General features: G+C 44.2%; 1 long non-coding RNA gene across 1 annotated transcript in view; it reads left to right on the top strand.

Moving 5' to 3' along the window:
- The window catches only part of LOC307211977, a 117,083-nt gene extending 104,964 nt beyond the window's left edge, over positions 1 to 12,119 (top strand). The window contains exons 3-4 of the long non-coding RNA XR_013836674.1: positions 10,533 to 10,665; positions 11,943 to 12,119. This is a non-coding gene — a long non-coding RNA (uncharacterized lncRNA). The remainder of the gene's footprint in view (positions 1 to 10,532; positions 10,666 to 11,942) is intronic.
- The last annotated feature ends 1,665 nt before the right edge of the window (positions 12,120 to 13,784 follow it).

Below are 13,784 nucleotides of genomic sequence, written 5' to 3'. Positions count from 1 at the left end.
AGCGTCGGTAGCTCTTGTGTCTTCCAATACTTTGCTAGAAGAATCCTTGCTGCCGTAGTAGCGTACAAAAAGAAATTTTTATCCTTCCTCGGCACCAGCTGGCCGACCATACCCAAGAGAAATGCCTCTGGTTTCTTATGAAAGGTGCATTTAAGTACTTTCTTAATTTCATTATAAATCATTTCCCAGAAGGCCTTAATCTTTGGGCAGGTCCACCAAAGGTGGAAGAAGGTACCTTCAGTCTCTTTACATTTCCAACATTTGTTATTGGGCAAATGATAAATCTTCGCAAGCTTGACTGGAGTCATGTACCACCTGTAAATCATTTTCATAATGTTTTCTCGTAAGGCATTACATGCCGTGAATTTAACACCTGTGGTCCATAACTGCTCCCAGTCAGCAAACATAATGTCATGACCTATGTCCTGTGCCCATCTAATCATAGCTGGCTTCACTGTCTCATCTATTGTATTCCACTTCAACAGCAAGTTATACATTCTTGATAAATTCTTAGTATTGGGTTCTAACAGTTCTGTTTCTAATTTCGATTTCTCCACCTGGAAGCCGATTTTCCTGTCTTGTTTGTAGGCCTCCATTATTTGAAAATAATGGAGCCAATCCCATACCTTGGACTTTATTTTCTCAAAACTTTGTAGTTTAAATTCACCACCTTCTTGTTCTAAAATTTCAGAATATTTTGGCCAGTTAGTTCTCATATTAAGTTTCTTTACCTCCTTAGCCTCCATTGGTGAAAGCCACCTGGGAGTTTTATTTTCCAATAAATCTTTATACCGAATCCAAACATTATATAGTGCTTTCCTAACAATATGATTTTTGAAACCCTTATACACTTTAACCTTGTCATACCAAATATATGCATGCCAACCGAAGCTATTGTCAAATCCTTCCAAGTCTAAAATGTCTGCATCTGAGTTCATGTTCTGGAAGTTGGGCAATAGGGGCAGTACAGGATTCCTTTTGCTGTACCGACCTCCCCACTGCACCAAGGATTCCCTGCCCAAGCTGCTTCAGGTCATGGCAGATGTTCTCCTGGAAACACCTAGTTTGGTTGTCCTAGGGGATTTTAACATCCATGCCAACACAACCTTACAAGGGGCCACTCAGGACTTCATGGAAAGCATGGGGCTGTCCCTGAATAAGGCTGACCCAACTTATAGCCACTCCCAGGCAGCCCTGACCCCTTCGCTTAAGAACAAAATAAAACCCTTAAAACACACACACAAAAAAAAAAAAACCAACAACAACAACAAAGCAATACAAACCAAAGACAATAAAAATTACAAACATTTCAAAATTAAACAAATTCCCGAACCTGACTATAAAATAAAAGGTAATATTTATTTATTTATTTATTTATTAAATGCGCTGTTCTGAGTCCTCCTGGGCAGGAACAGCAGCAGCTGTAGCCGTCCTTATGAGACCTGTCAGGCCCCGTCTTGGGCCAGGTGGTGAGTGGCAGGAATGGGGTCCTTAAGCATTCATGCAGAGGAGACTCTCCATTGAACTTTGATGGGGGAATCGGGGGGGTGTATGTGTTTCCTGACCATTTCTGTGTTTCTGCCTCTGCCCTTGAGATTTTGGCATTTTGATAATTGTTCTTGCCAGTTATCAGTGTTGGGAGGCTCCCCCCGGCAGATCCCGCACAGTCTGTCATGATTTATAACTTAACCGGCAACTAATGTTGACTCGGGACAATCTGTCAGGACACTGTCAGCAGCTCCTTGCTGGTTCCCCAGGAATCCATAGAGACAAGGAATCCTTTTTTATTTCAGACTTTACAGAGGAAGGGTATGGAACCCAGCCTCTTGGATAATTATGTTGTCCCCAGTGAATCTCTACCTCCCGTCTCTCCCACTTCCTCGTTTGTCATCATCAACATCATCTCCTCTACAGGTGCTGCTAAGTGTCTTCTGTCTTCGAAGTCTTTGCTCTCCTAATTTTAAGTCCCTCCGGGTTCTGGCAGATGGAGGGTCTGGGCTGTTTTCTAATGACAACGTGTCAGCCAGCTTGAAATAATATTGTATTCTCCTGTAATTATTGACTATGTGTTGTTGTTTTTTTGGGGGGGGGGTATTGAGCTGCTTTTTATTTTTATTAGGTATTTTGTGCTATTATATCTTAATTTTATTTTGTGAACTGCCCTGAGACCCCCAGTTATAAAGTGGTATAATAAACAAACAAACAAACAAACAAATAATAAAAATGGCTTAGTCATCCTCTGCGATAGAAAGGAGAAGGGAAAGGACAGGTTGGCCAACTATTATTGTGAAAGGTGCCCTTCCTTCAGGTAACCACAAGGGTCCAGCAATGTGATGGGACCAGGTGAGGGGTGAGTTATTTACCTGAGGGATACATCCCCCTGGCACTGCCTATTCTCCTCATAAACTTTTCGCTTGATCCAAGCTATCTCCTTGTGAAACATGAATGCAGCAGATCTGAATGTTTGCGATCTGTAGTTGGGATCTAACTTCTGTGGAAACTGCTATAACTACCAAATTTCAGCAATATCTTCCCACAAGCATGTGATTTTGGCAACATTCTCCTCCATGTCAGCCTAAGTCAAAACGTCCCAAAGAAATTAAAATGATGGGAAGCATGGGTGCAGCCAAGATTTATTTTAGGGGGGCCTATGAAGTTGTGCCTCCGTTTCATGCTCTTCTGAATGAACTTTCCTTTCACTTGCGGACCATGGTATTTGTTCTTCCTCTACACAGGATTTGGCCTGTCACAAACTGATTGTATCTGCCTCCCGTTCATTTGCCCTGCTGTCTTCACTGACATTGGGATCTGTCCTCCACGGTATAATTGTTGCAGAAGGGAACTTCAGCTTGATGAAGGAGAATCAAACAAGTGTCCAGAGGAAAGTATCATTTCTCCTCCCCACGCCCTGCCCTTCTTGTAGCATTTTTTGGATCGATCACTTTGAGGAGCCTCTGATCTGAGTAGCTTTAGGATACCACCCCAAATGGGCATCCCTTCTCAGATTTAGACAAAGGGAGCCAGTGAACTGAGAAAATAGTTTCATTATGTATAACTTGGAAAACTTTTTTGATGCCTGCTAACATGAACAACAGGTTTCTTTACAAGTTGATGATCATTTATTTGATTCCAGTTTAACCTCCTTTAATATTGCATTTGTCCACAGTTAAAATCCATTAGAGTTTTCCATTAAAACTTTATTGTTTCCTCCATTATGTAAAAACTGCATCGATACAAACTCATCTCTCCTCCCTCCCTCTTCCCTCCCTTCCGTGTCTTAGAGCCATTCTATTGCTTCAGAAACAGAAATAACCAAAACAAAACTCATTATAGTCATTATGTTGGTTGATTATACAGCGTGCAAGATTTACAGTTGTCTTAATTATGTTTTTCATTAATTAAACAACCACTGGCAGTACAACGTATCTCTAATGCAACCTTTTTATTACACAGAATGTCATTTTCATAGAGCAGTGAGTACTAGCTACCTGTTCCATTAGTTACCCAAATTACTTAAGTGGTCCCTGAATACATCGTCCTTTGATTGCAAGCTTAATTGGTTGCACAGCCAGTTGTTCTCATACCTTGTCCATTGCAAAAGACACCTTTGGCAGAATCAGCCCAGGGCAGCACATCCCGTATTGCCCCAAATGGCAGCGATCTTGTCCAAAATCAGTGCTGATGATGCTGGTGCTTCTCTTCCACTGGCAGAAGCAGCAGGGCAGGAGGGGCACCCATGGGCATTCTGCCTGGTTGGGGGCTTCTGCCACCTGAAGCAGCGTCCTCACCTGCCTCAAGGCTCTGGGATCAGCCCTGTCTTTGGTTGCTTTGCTCTGGGAGGTTTTGCCAATTCCTCTTGGTCGAATTCTTCAATCACATGGTATTTGATTGTTTAGATTAATATGCAGTTTCACCTATTGTTTATCTCAGTGGAAAGGGATCACCATAACTGTCCATCCTCAAACTTCAATAGGTGCTGGGCATTTGCTCACTGTGATCTTCTCCCCTCCATCTTGTTTGAATAGCTGAGGAATAAAAGGTATTCTGAGGAAATAAAAGGTATTCTGAGGAAGGTATTCTGAGCTGAGGAATAAAAGATCCCCTTCATGGATCACTGCCTTGCCGTGGCGAAGGGGCTTGAAGAACTCAGAGAAGCTATGAACTATGCCGAGCAGGGCACCCAAGATGAACAGGTCATAGTGGAGAGTTTTGACCAAACGTGATCCACCTGGAGGAGGAACCGGCAAGCCACTCCAGTATCCCTGCCAAGAAAACTCCATAGACAAAGACAACAGGCATATAAAAGTTATGACCCTGGAAGATGAGCCCCTCAGGTCGGAAGGCGTCCAACATGCTACTGGGGAAGAGCGGAGGGCAAGTACAAGTAGATCCAGAGCTGATGAAGTGGCTGGGCCAAAGCCGAAAGGACGGTCAGTTGCGGATATGCCTGGAAGCGAAAGGAAAGTCCAATGCTGTAAAGAAAAATATTGCATAGGAACCTGGAATGTAAGAACCATGAACATGGGTAAGTTGGAGGTGGTCAAAAATGAGATGGCAAGAATAAATATTGACATCCTGGGCATCAGTGAACTAAAATGGACGGGAATGGGTGAATTCAGTTCGGATGACCATCATATCTACTACTGTGGGCAAGAAACCCGTAAAAGAAATGGAGTGGCCCTCATAGTCAACAAAAGAGTGGCAAAAGCTGTACTGGGATGGAATCTCAAAAATGATAGAATGATCTCGATATGAATCCAAGGCAGACCTTTTAACATCACAGTAATCCAAGTTTATGCACCAACTACTGGTGCTGAAGAAACTGAAATTGACCAATTCTATGAAGACTTACAACACCTTATAGAAGTGACACCAAAGAAGGACGTTCTTCTCATTATAGGGGATTGGAATGCTAAAGTAGGGAGTCAAGAGATAAAAGGAACAACTGGCAAGTTTGGCCTTGGAGATCAAAACGAAGCAGGGCAAAGGCTAATAGAGTTCTGTCAAGAGAACAAGCTGGTCATCACAAACACGCTTTTCCAACAACACAAGAGACGACTCTACACATGGACATCACCAGATGGGCAGCATCGAAATCAGATTGATTATATTCTCTGCAGCCAAAGATGGAGAAGCTCTATACAGTCAGCAAAAACAAGACCTGGAGCTGACTGTGGCTCAGATCATCAGCTTCTTATAGCAAAATTCAAGCTTAAACTGAAGAAAGTAGGAAAAACCACTGGGCCGGTAAGATACAATCTAAGTCAAATCCCTTATGAATACACAGTGGAAGTGAGGAACAGGTTTAAGGATTTAGATTTGGTGGACAGAGTGCCTGAAGAACTATGGATGGAGGCTCGTAACATTATACAGGAGGCAGCAACGAAAACCATCCCAATGAAAAGGAAATGCAAGAAAGCAAAGTGGCTGTCCAATGAGGCCTTACAAATAGCGGGGGAGAGAAGGCAAGCAAAATGCAAGGGAGATCGTGAAACATACAGGAAATTGAATGCAGATTTCCAAAGAATAGCAAGGAGAGACAAGAAGGCCTTCTTAAACGAGCAATGCAAAGAAATAGAGGAAAGCAATAGAATGGGAAGAACCAGAGATCTGTTCAAGAAAATTGGAGATATGAAAGGAACATTTCGTACAAAGATTTCCATAATAAAGGACAAAAGTGGAAAGGACCTAACAGAAGCAGAAGACATCAAGAAGAGGTGGCAAGAATACACAGAGGAATTATACCAGAAAGAAACGGATGTCTCATATACCCCAGGTAGTGTGGTTGCTGACCTTGAGCCAGACATCCTGGAGAGTGAAGTCAAATGGGCCTTAGAAAGCACTGCAAATAACAAGGCCAGTGGAAGTGATGGTATTCCAGCTGAACTACTTAAAATTTTAAAAGATGATGCTGTTAAGGTGCTACACTCAATATGCCAGCAAGTTTGGAAAACTCAGCAGTGGCCAGAAGATTGGAGAAGATCAGTCTACATCCCAATCCCAAAGAAGGGCAGTGCCAAAGAATGCTCCAACTATCGCACAATTGCACTAATTTCTCACGCTAGCAAGGTTATGCTTAAAATTCTACAAGGAAGGCTCAAGCAGTATGTGGACCGAGAACTCCCAGAAGTGCAAGCTGGATTTAGAAGAGGCAGAGGAACCAGAGACCAAATTGCAAACATGCGCTGGATTATGGAGAAAGCTAGAGAGTTCCAGAAAGACATTTACTTCTGCTTCATTGACTATGCAAAAGCCTTTGACTGTGTCGACAATGGCAAACTATGGCAAGTTCTTAAAGAAATGGGAGTGCCTGATCACCTCATCTATCTCCTGAGAAATCTCTATGTGGGACAAGAAGCTACAGTTAGAACTGGATATGGAACAACTGACTGGTTCAAAATTGGGAAAGGAGTACGACAAGGCTGCATTTTGTCTCCCTGCTTATTTAACTTATATGCAGAATTCATCATGCGAAAGGCTGGGCTGGATGAATCCCTAGCCGGAATTAAGATTGCCGGAAGAAATATCAACAACCTCAGATATGCAGATGACACAACCTTGATGGCAGAAAGTGAGGAGGAATTAAAGAACCTTTTATTGAGGGTGAAAGAGGAGAGTGCAAAATATGGTCTGAAGCTCAACATCAAAAAAACGAAGATCATGGCTACTGGTCCCATCACCTCCTGGCAAATAGAAGGGAAGAAATGGAGGCAGTGAGAGATTTTACTTTCTTGGGCTCCATGATCACTGCAGATGGTGACAGCAGCCACGAAATTAAAAGACGCCTGCTTCTTGGGAGAAGGGCAATGACAGGCCTAGACAGCATCTTGAGAAGTAGAGACATCACCTTGCCAACAAAGGTCCGTATAGTTAAAGCTATGGTTTCCCCAGTAGTGATGTATGGAAGTGAGAGCTGGACCATAAAGAAGGCTGATCGCCGAAGAATTGATGCTTTTGAATTATGGTGCTGGAGGAGACTCTTGAGAGTCCCATGGACTGCAAGAAGATCAAACCTCTCCATTCTGAAGGAAATCAGCCCTGAGTGCTCACTGGAAGGACAGATTGTGAAGCTGAGGCTCCAGTACTTTGGCCACCTCATGAGAAGAGAAGACTCCCTGGAGAAGACCCTGATGTTGGGAAAGATGGAGGGCACAAGGAGAAGGGGGCGACAGAGGATGAGATGGTTGGATAGTGTTTTCGAGGTTACCAGCATGAGTCTGACCAAGCTGCGGGGGGCAGTGGAGGACAGGAGTGCCTGGCGTTCTCTGGTCCATGGGGTCACGAAGAGTCGGACACGACTAAACGACTAAACAACAAACAACAACAAAAGGTAAATGTAAAGGACCCCTGACAGTTAGGTCCATTTGCTCACTGTGATCTTCTCCCCTCCATCTTGTTTGAATAGCTGAAAATTAAAAGGTAAAGGTAAAGGGACCCTGACAGTTAACTCCAGTCGCGGACGACTCTGGGGTTGCGGCGCTCATCTTCCTTTACTGGCTGAGGGAGCCTACGTTTGTCCGCAGACAGTTTTTCTGGGTCATGTGGCCAGCATGACTAAGCCACTTCTGGCGACATCAAAGCAGCTCACAGAAACGCCGTTTACCTTTAAGCCGGAGCGGTACCAATTTATCTACTTGCACTTTGACGTGCTTTCGAACTGCTAGGTTGCCAGGAGTTGGGACTGAACAAGGGGTGCTCACCCTGTAACGGGGATTTGAATTGCCAACATTTTGATTGGCAAGCCCAAGGCTCAGTGGTTTAGACCACAGCGCCACACGTGTCTGTTAGCTGAGGATTAGGTTCCATATATTCCTTGTAAAGTGTTCCACATTCAGTTTCAAGCACCTTGCACATGAAAGCACCAGGCCTGAGAATGAAATCTCAAATGAAAACTCAAAGCAGAGAAGATTAACTCATTGGCATTTGCATGTTTCTGTTCTGGAGATCCCATCTCCCCTGATCTTGAGCCACATTGACAGCGACTCCATGGAGCGCAGGACAGAAGAGTGAAGCGGCTTCAGAAACAGGGTTGGGAAGGGGGAAAGGGGGCTTAGTCATCTTCTAGGGTGGAAAGGAGAAAGGAAAGGACAGGTTGGCCGATTATTATGGGGTGCAGAGTGGGACATGGCAGGTGGAGCAAGCAGAGAAGCAGAGCCCCTCCTGTTTGAAAATATTTTTGTAGGTTGCCTTGAGTCTTGTCTGGAAAAGGTGTCTGAGAAATAGGGTGATGATGATTGCAAGAAGGATAAGGAGTAGGACAAGAGAGCATGTGAAGATTGCCCTTCCTTCAAGTAAGCAAAGAGTCCATCATTTCACCTTTGAAATCTCCTTGCCCTGCATGTTCCACTCAACCTCTTCAATCAGTGGACTTGAATCTCTTTTTTTTTTTTTTTTTGGAAGAACTGTTTGAAGCTATTACTACTACGAGTGCTATTTCCGGGGGGGATGCAGGGGTACGCATACCCCTACATATTTTGTGAATCTAAGTTTGGCCAGACTGAGGAGCAGTATTTCAACATGAGTAGGAAAATGAGAGTAACCCTAAACATTTTTTAGGGTGGGGGGAGCACGGGCTACTACTAAGAATAATCATTGTAGGAGACGAGCGTGTGAAAGTCCCCATCCTTCAGTTAACCACAAGGGTCCAGCAATGTGATGGGGACAGGTGAGGGGTGTTTCATTTACCTGAGGGATACATCCCCCTAGCACTGCCTATGTGGGGCATTGCATCCTCCTCATAAATGTTTCATTTGATTCAAGCTATCTTCCTCTGAAACATGAATACAGCACACCTGAATGTTTGTGATCTGCTGTGGAAACTGCTATGACTGACAGAATGCAGGAATGCCATTCCAGAGGCACGTGATTTTGTCAACATTCTTGTCCACGTCAGCCTAAGTCACAACGTCCCAAAGAAATTAAAATTATGCAATCTGCTTCTCCCTCCCAGCCCTCTCTTGGCAAGCTTTGGGGCTCCATTTGGCTTAAAAGCCGGCTTTGCCTGGCTTTGCCACCACAATTCATCCTGAGCCATGAAGATCCTGCACCTGTGCTTGGCTGTTCTCTCTTTGCTGCTCCTGGCTTCCCCAGGTAAGGGATGGAGAGGAAGAAGGCAGAGGGAGACCTGCCAGCCTATTATGGGGTGGAAGAGGGAGAGGAGTACAGTCGCTGTTCTGTGGCCTTGCAAAGGAAGCTCGCTTTTCTTGCTAGAGACATTTCTTTAGTGGTAATCTCTTTAGTGGGAATTCTTTGCATAAAAAATGTATATATCCGACAAAATTGCCTACCAAAGTGTGTCCACTAGGGAAAATATGCGCTGTGTTGCTGAATTTTCCCCATTATGCCCATAACTGCTATGCAATTTCCCTTATTATAACCTATATATGCATGCTATTTGTCATGAAATTACACTTTTTCAGGTACAAAACAAAAATTCCTTCCAGTAGCACCTTAAAGACCAACTAAGTTAGTTCTTGGTATGAGCTTTCGTGTGCATGCACACTTCTTCAGATACACACTTCTTCAGATTTTTCAGGTACATTTTTTAAACACATTACTTGGAGGGAGAGCTGACTTTCAGAGGACAGCTGTGCTTTGATGTTCACATGATGACTTCATTATGGCACACTAATATAAGGGGAAAGGGATGTGGGTGGCCCTGTGGTTTAAACCACTGAGCCTCTTGGGTTTGGCGGTTTGAATCCCCACGAGGGGGTGAGCTCCCATTTCTCGGTCGCAGCTCCTGCCAACCTAGCAATTCGAAAGCACATCAAAGTGCAAGTAGATAAATAGGTACCGCTCTGGCGGGAAGGTAAACAGCTTAGTCATGCTGCCCATGTGACCCGGAAGCTGTCTCTGGTCAAATGCCGGCTCCCTCAGCCTGAAATGCGAGATGAGTGCCGCAACCCCAGAGTTGTCTGCAACTGGACTTAACTGTCAAAACAGTCCTTTACCTTTTTTTTAATACATGGAAAATGGCATCGCATGTAAAACTGGTAAGGAAAAACAAAAGTAGCCTCTTCTTTTCTCAGTTTGGTTAGATTTTATGGAATTCTATGCAAATTTATGGAATATGTTTTACAAAATAAGAATTTGATTTGTATCTTCCACAGGTCTGCCAATAAGTTTGGCGTATTAGTGGGGAAATGTTTCTTGATGTAGTATACAGCCTTTTATTCTGGGTAGTCCTTGGGGCTCTGATGGCTTCAGTTACAGGCTTTAGTTTCTCTATAATGTATAAGCCATGTGTGCCTCACTTCTTGCTGTCGTGTTTCGTGGACTGACACCCTCCACTCATGAGCAAATATCTGGATAAGCACATTTACCATTTCTTCTTGTGAATATAGCAAGGGTGGTAAACACCAGTGGCCAGTGGCAGGGGGTGGGGTGGGGGGTAGGAATTGGGATGCCACAGCATCCAGAGCGTCACAGAGCCACTCCTGTTCAAAGGGCAGTGGAGTTGTTCCTCTCTTTCATTCTATTGTGAATTAACTTCCTTCTCCCCACTTATGTTTGTTTCTCTCTTTGCACAGGATCTGCACAGGACCAGGAACCTAAGAATGCTTTGGAATGCCATAGTGTCAGTGGAACTTGCTACCCTGTACGTTGTCCCAATAAGTATAAAAAGATTGGAAGGTGTCTTCATACTTATCCCTGTTGCCGAAGGTAATTTCAGCTTACCAAATGAGAATTATACCTCCTGCCCCTCTCCCATTACCCTCTGGATTGATCATTTTAAGTACCCAATGCAGAGTCCCTTAAACTGATCATCCTTTGCCTGCAAGCACAATTGCTCCATTGGAAAAATAAAAATAAAAATACCTATGCCAGAATGAGCCAAGGGTGGAACATCCCATTTTGCTGCTTGATGCAAAATGCTAATTGCTGCTTGGCCATTCTGCCGACACGGCTCCTAAGCCCATCTACCTGCTCCTCCTGCCATGGCCTGATCTGCCCCAGACACACACCATACCCTGCTGGTTGCAGGCACAGAAGCGGCACTACCATTGTTGCCCATTTTAAGCAAGATGTGCCGAGTTCTTTCCCCACAGGCAGAACCAGCAGGGCAGGAGGGGCACCAATGGGTTTGTTGTCTGAGGGGCTTCTGCCACCAGAAGCAGAGTCCTCACCTGCATCATGGCTGGTCCAGCTGTCTTTGGCCCCTTTGCCCTGTGAGCTTATGCCAGATCTCCTTTGCCAAATCCCTAAACCACACCGGATGGGCACATTTAATTTGTTGTGCAGCTTCATCCATTGTTTATCTCAGTGCCTAGGGGGTGTCTATTCTGCAGCTTTAACAGATGCTGGGCTCTTACTCTGTGTGGTGTCCTGCCCTCCACCATTTCAGATTCACATCCCTTACATTCCAGGAAATCTCCCACTTTCAATTCCAAACAGCTTCATTCTTATTTTATCTTCCAAAGAAAGAACCTGAGGCAGTAGACTTTTGTCTTGTGTCCTGGCAGAGAAATTAGCAATTGGACGGAATGAACCCCAGGGTGCCAGTTCTCCCGTGTTTCTCAAAACATTGTCACAAAATTGTGAGCAAGCTTCCTGTTTCCCCAGAAACTCTTCCTCAGGGCCACAAAGACAGCAAATCCCTGCCGTGCATAACATCCTGTCTGCAGGAGAATATTGGAGACCTTGAAAGCTCCCTCACTATTCTGTGACATAGTTAATTGTACCTAGAAAAGAAATTCACACAGGAGTAAGGATGTCTGAGAGACTGCATTTAATTCTCATTGAAAGGTGAATCTATGTAATTCATAGTTTCTGGAAATGAAAAACTGAAACAGACCTATCCCTACCCAATGGTTTATTATCATGAAATCTTTCTTGTGGTCCAACATGCCTTGCTTTGTGTTTTCGTGTCTCAAACATGGTCACTTTGTTATGAAACTGAGTTAACTTTTGTCTTTTTGTGGTTGGTTTCTATGTTTTAGACGGGAGGAGTGATAGATGCCTTTGAAAAGTGGAAGATGCTCCCTCTCTTTGAGAGCCGCTGGATCCCGCTTGATCCCCAGCTAGGGACTTCTTCTTCAAAGCATTCAGATTGAAAAAGCAACAGTTTCAAGGCTGACATGAGCTTGTGCCTTGCAATAAAAGCAGATCCAAAAGCCTTTCCCCTCTGTTTTTCATTTCTAAGCATGAGTGTTCTTGCTAGTGAAGCCAAAATGGCAACTTACGTCCATGAGAAGGAGGTGTCAGCAAGCATGGTTTGTGGAGAGGCCCAAAACGTCATTAGAAAGGACGCCTAAAAGGGGGTGAGGATCCCCCAAAACCTGAGTGGCACTCTTTTTAAAAAGTATGCCAATTGAAATATAGTCATCCTTCAAAATCCACAGGTGTCTGAATTTTTGGATTATTGAACTGACCAGACGAGGTCTGGAAGCTTCCTCTTAAAGATTCTTGCCCCCTCCCCCCACAGGATTGCAGGTTGGGAAGTGTGGTGATCACACAGGATCCCCGGACATTTCACCGTCTATTGATCCCTGTTCCACCACTTTATTTCTCGCTGCCACCACCCAGGCCCTACCTGGTAAAATACTGAGTCCAGTCAGGGTTAAGTTGGAACATAAACTTCTGTTTATTTATTGCAGTTTAACAAGCGTGTGGTTTCATAAACGTTCTCAGTGAATTACAATCATGGGGTGCCTATCCAGACCTATAACTTCTGCTACCTGCTCTTACTCACTAAACCAACTCTCAGATATTTACTTGTCTTCCTAGCTCCTAACTGTTCCTGACTTAACTTATTTCGCTACACTAATTCAACCTACCCACAGACTAGCCCAAGTCACTCCCACTCCAACCAACCACCCCACTCCCAACAAACTCCTCCCTTCGCCCCTCCCAGAGCTGGTTTTATAGTCCCTCTGACTCCACCCCCTGGGTTCTGATTGGGTAACCTGCTTAACTATTTCACCTCCAGCACTCTCATATGTTAATGTCACAGGAAGTAGCCCAGGCTTTTGCAGAAATTAGCTCCACCTAGCCCACTCATTATAATATATTAGGCATAATTGCATGCACATGTGCCCACCAGGAAGAAATCTTCATCCTAGGATCCCATGGCACCCAGTCTGGTGAGATAAGAGATTGCAAATAATAACAATAACAATAACAATAACAATAACAATAACAATAACAATAACAATAACAATAACAATAACAACAATAACAATAATTTATCATTTATCATTTATACCCCGCCCCTCTGGCTGGGTTCCCCCAGCTACTCTGGGCGGCTTCCAACATAATATTTTGTTGTTGTTTAGTCGTTTAGTCGTGTCCGACTCTTCGTGACCCCATGGACCAGAGCACGCCAGGCACTCCTGTCCTCCACTGCCTCCCACAGTTTGGTCAGACTCATGTTTGTAGCTTCGAGAACGCTGTCTAACCATCTTGTCCTCTGTTGTCCCCTTCTTCTTGTGCCCTCAATCTTTCCCAACATCAGCGTCTTTTCCAGGGAGTCTTCTCATGAGGTGGCCAAAGTATTGGAGCCTCAGCTTCAGGACCTGTCCTTCCAGTGAGTGCTCAGGGCTGATTTCCTTAAGAATGGATACATTTGATCTTCTTGCAGTCCATGAGACTCTCAAGAGTCTCCTGCAGCACCACAGTTCAAAAGCATCAATTCTTCGGCGATCAGCCTTCTTTATGGTCCAGCTCTCACTTCCATACATCACTACTGGGAAAACCATGGCTTTTACTATACAGACCTTTGTTGGCAAGGTGATGTCTTTGCTTTTTAAGATGTTGTCTAGGTTTGCCATCGCCTTTCTCCC

This window comes from Podarcis cretensis, assembly GCF_951804945.1.
Source record: "Podarcis cretensis genome assembly, chromosome: 3".
NCBI classification, from domain to species: domain Eukaryota; kingdom Metazoa; phylum Chordata; class Lepidosauria; order Squamata; family Lacertidae; genus Podarcis; species Podarcis cretensis.
Note: the sequence above shows the minus strand (reverse complement) of the source record. Positions and strands in the feature narration are given on the sequence as shown.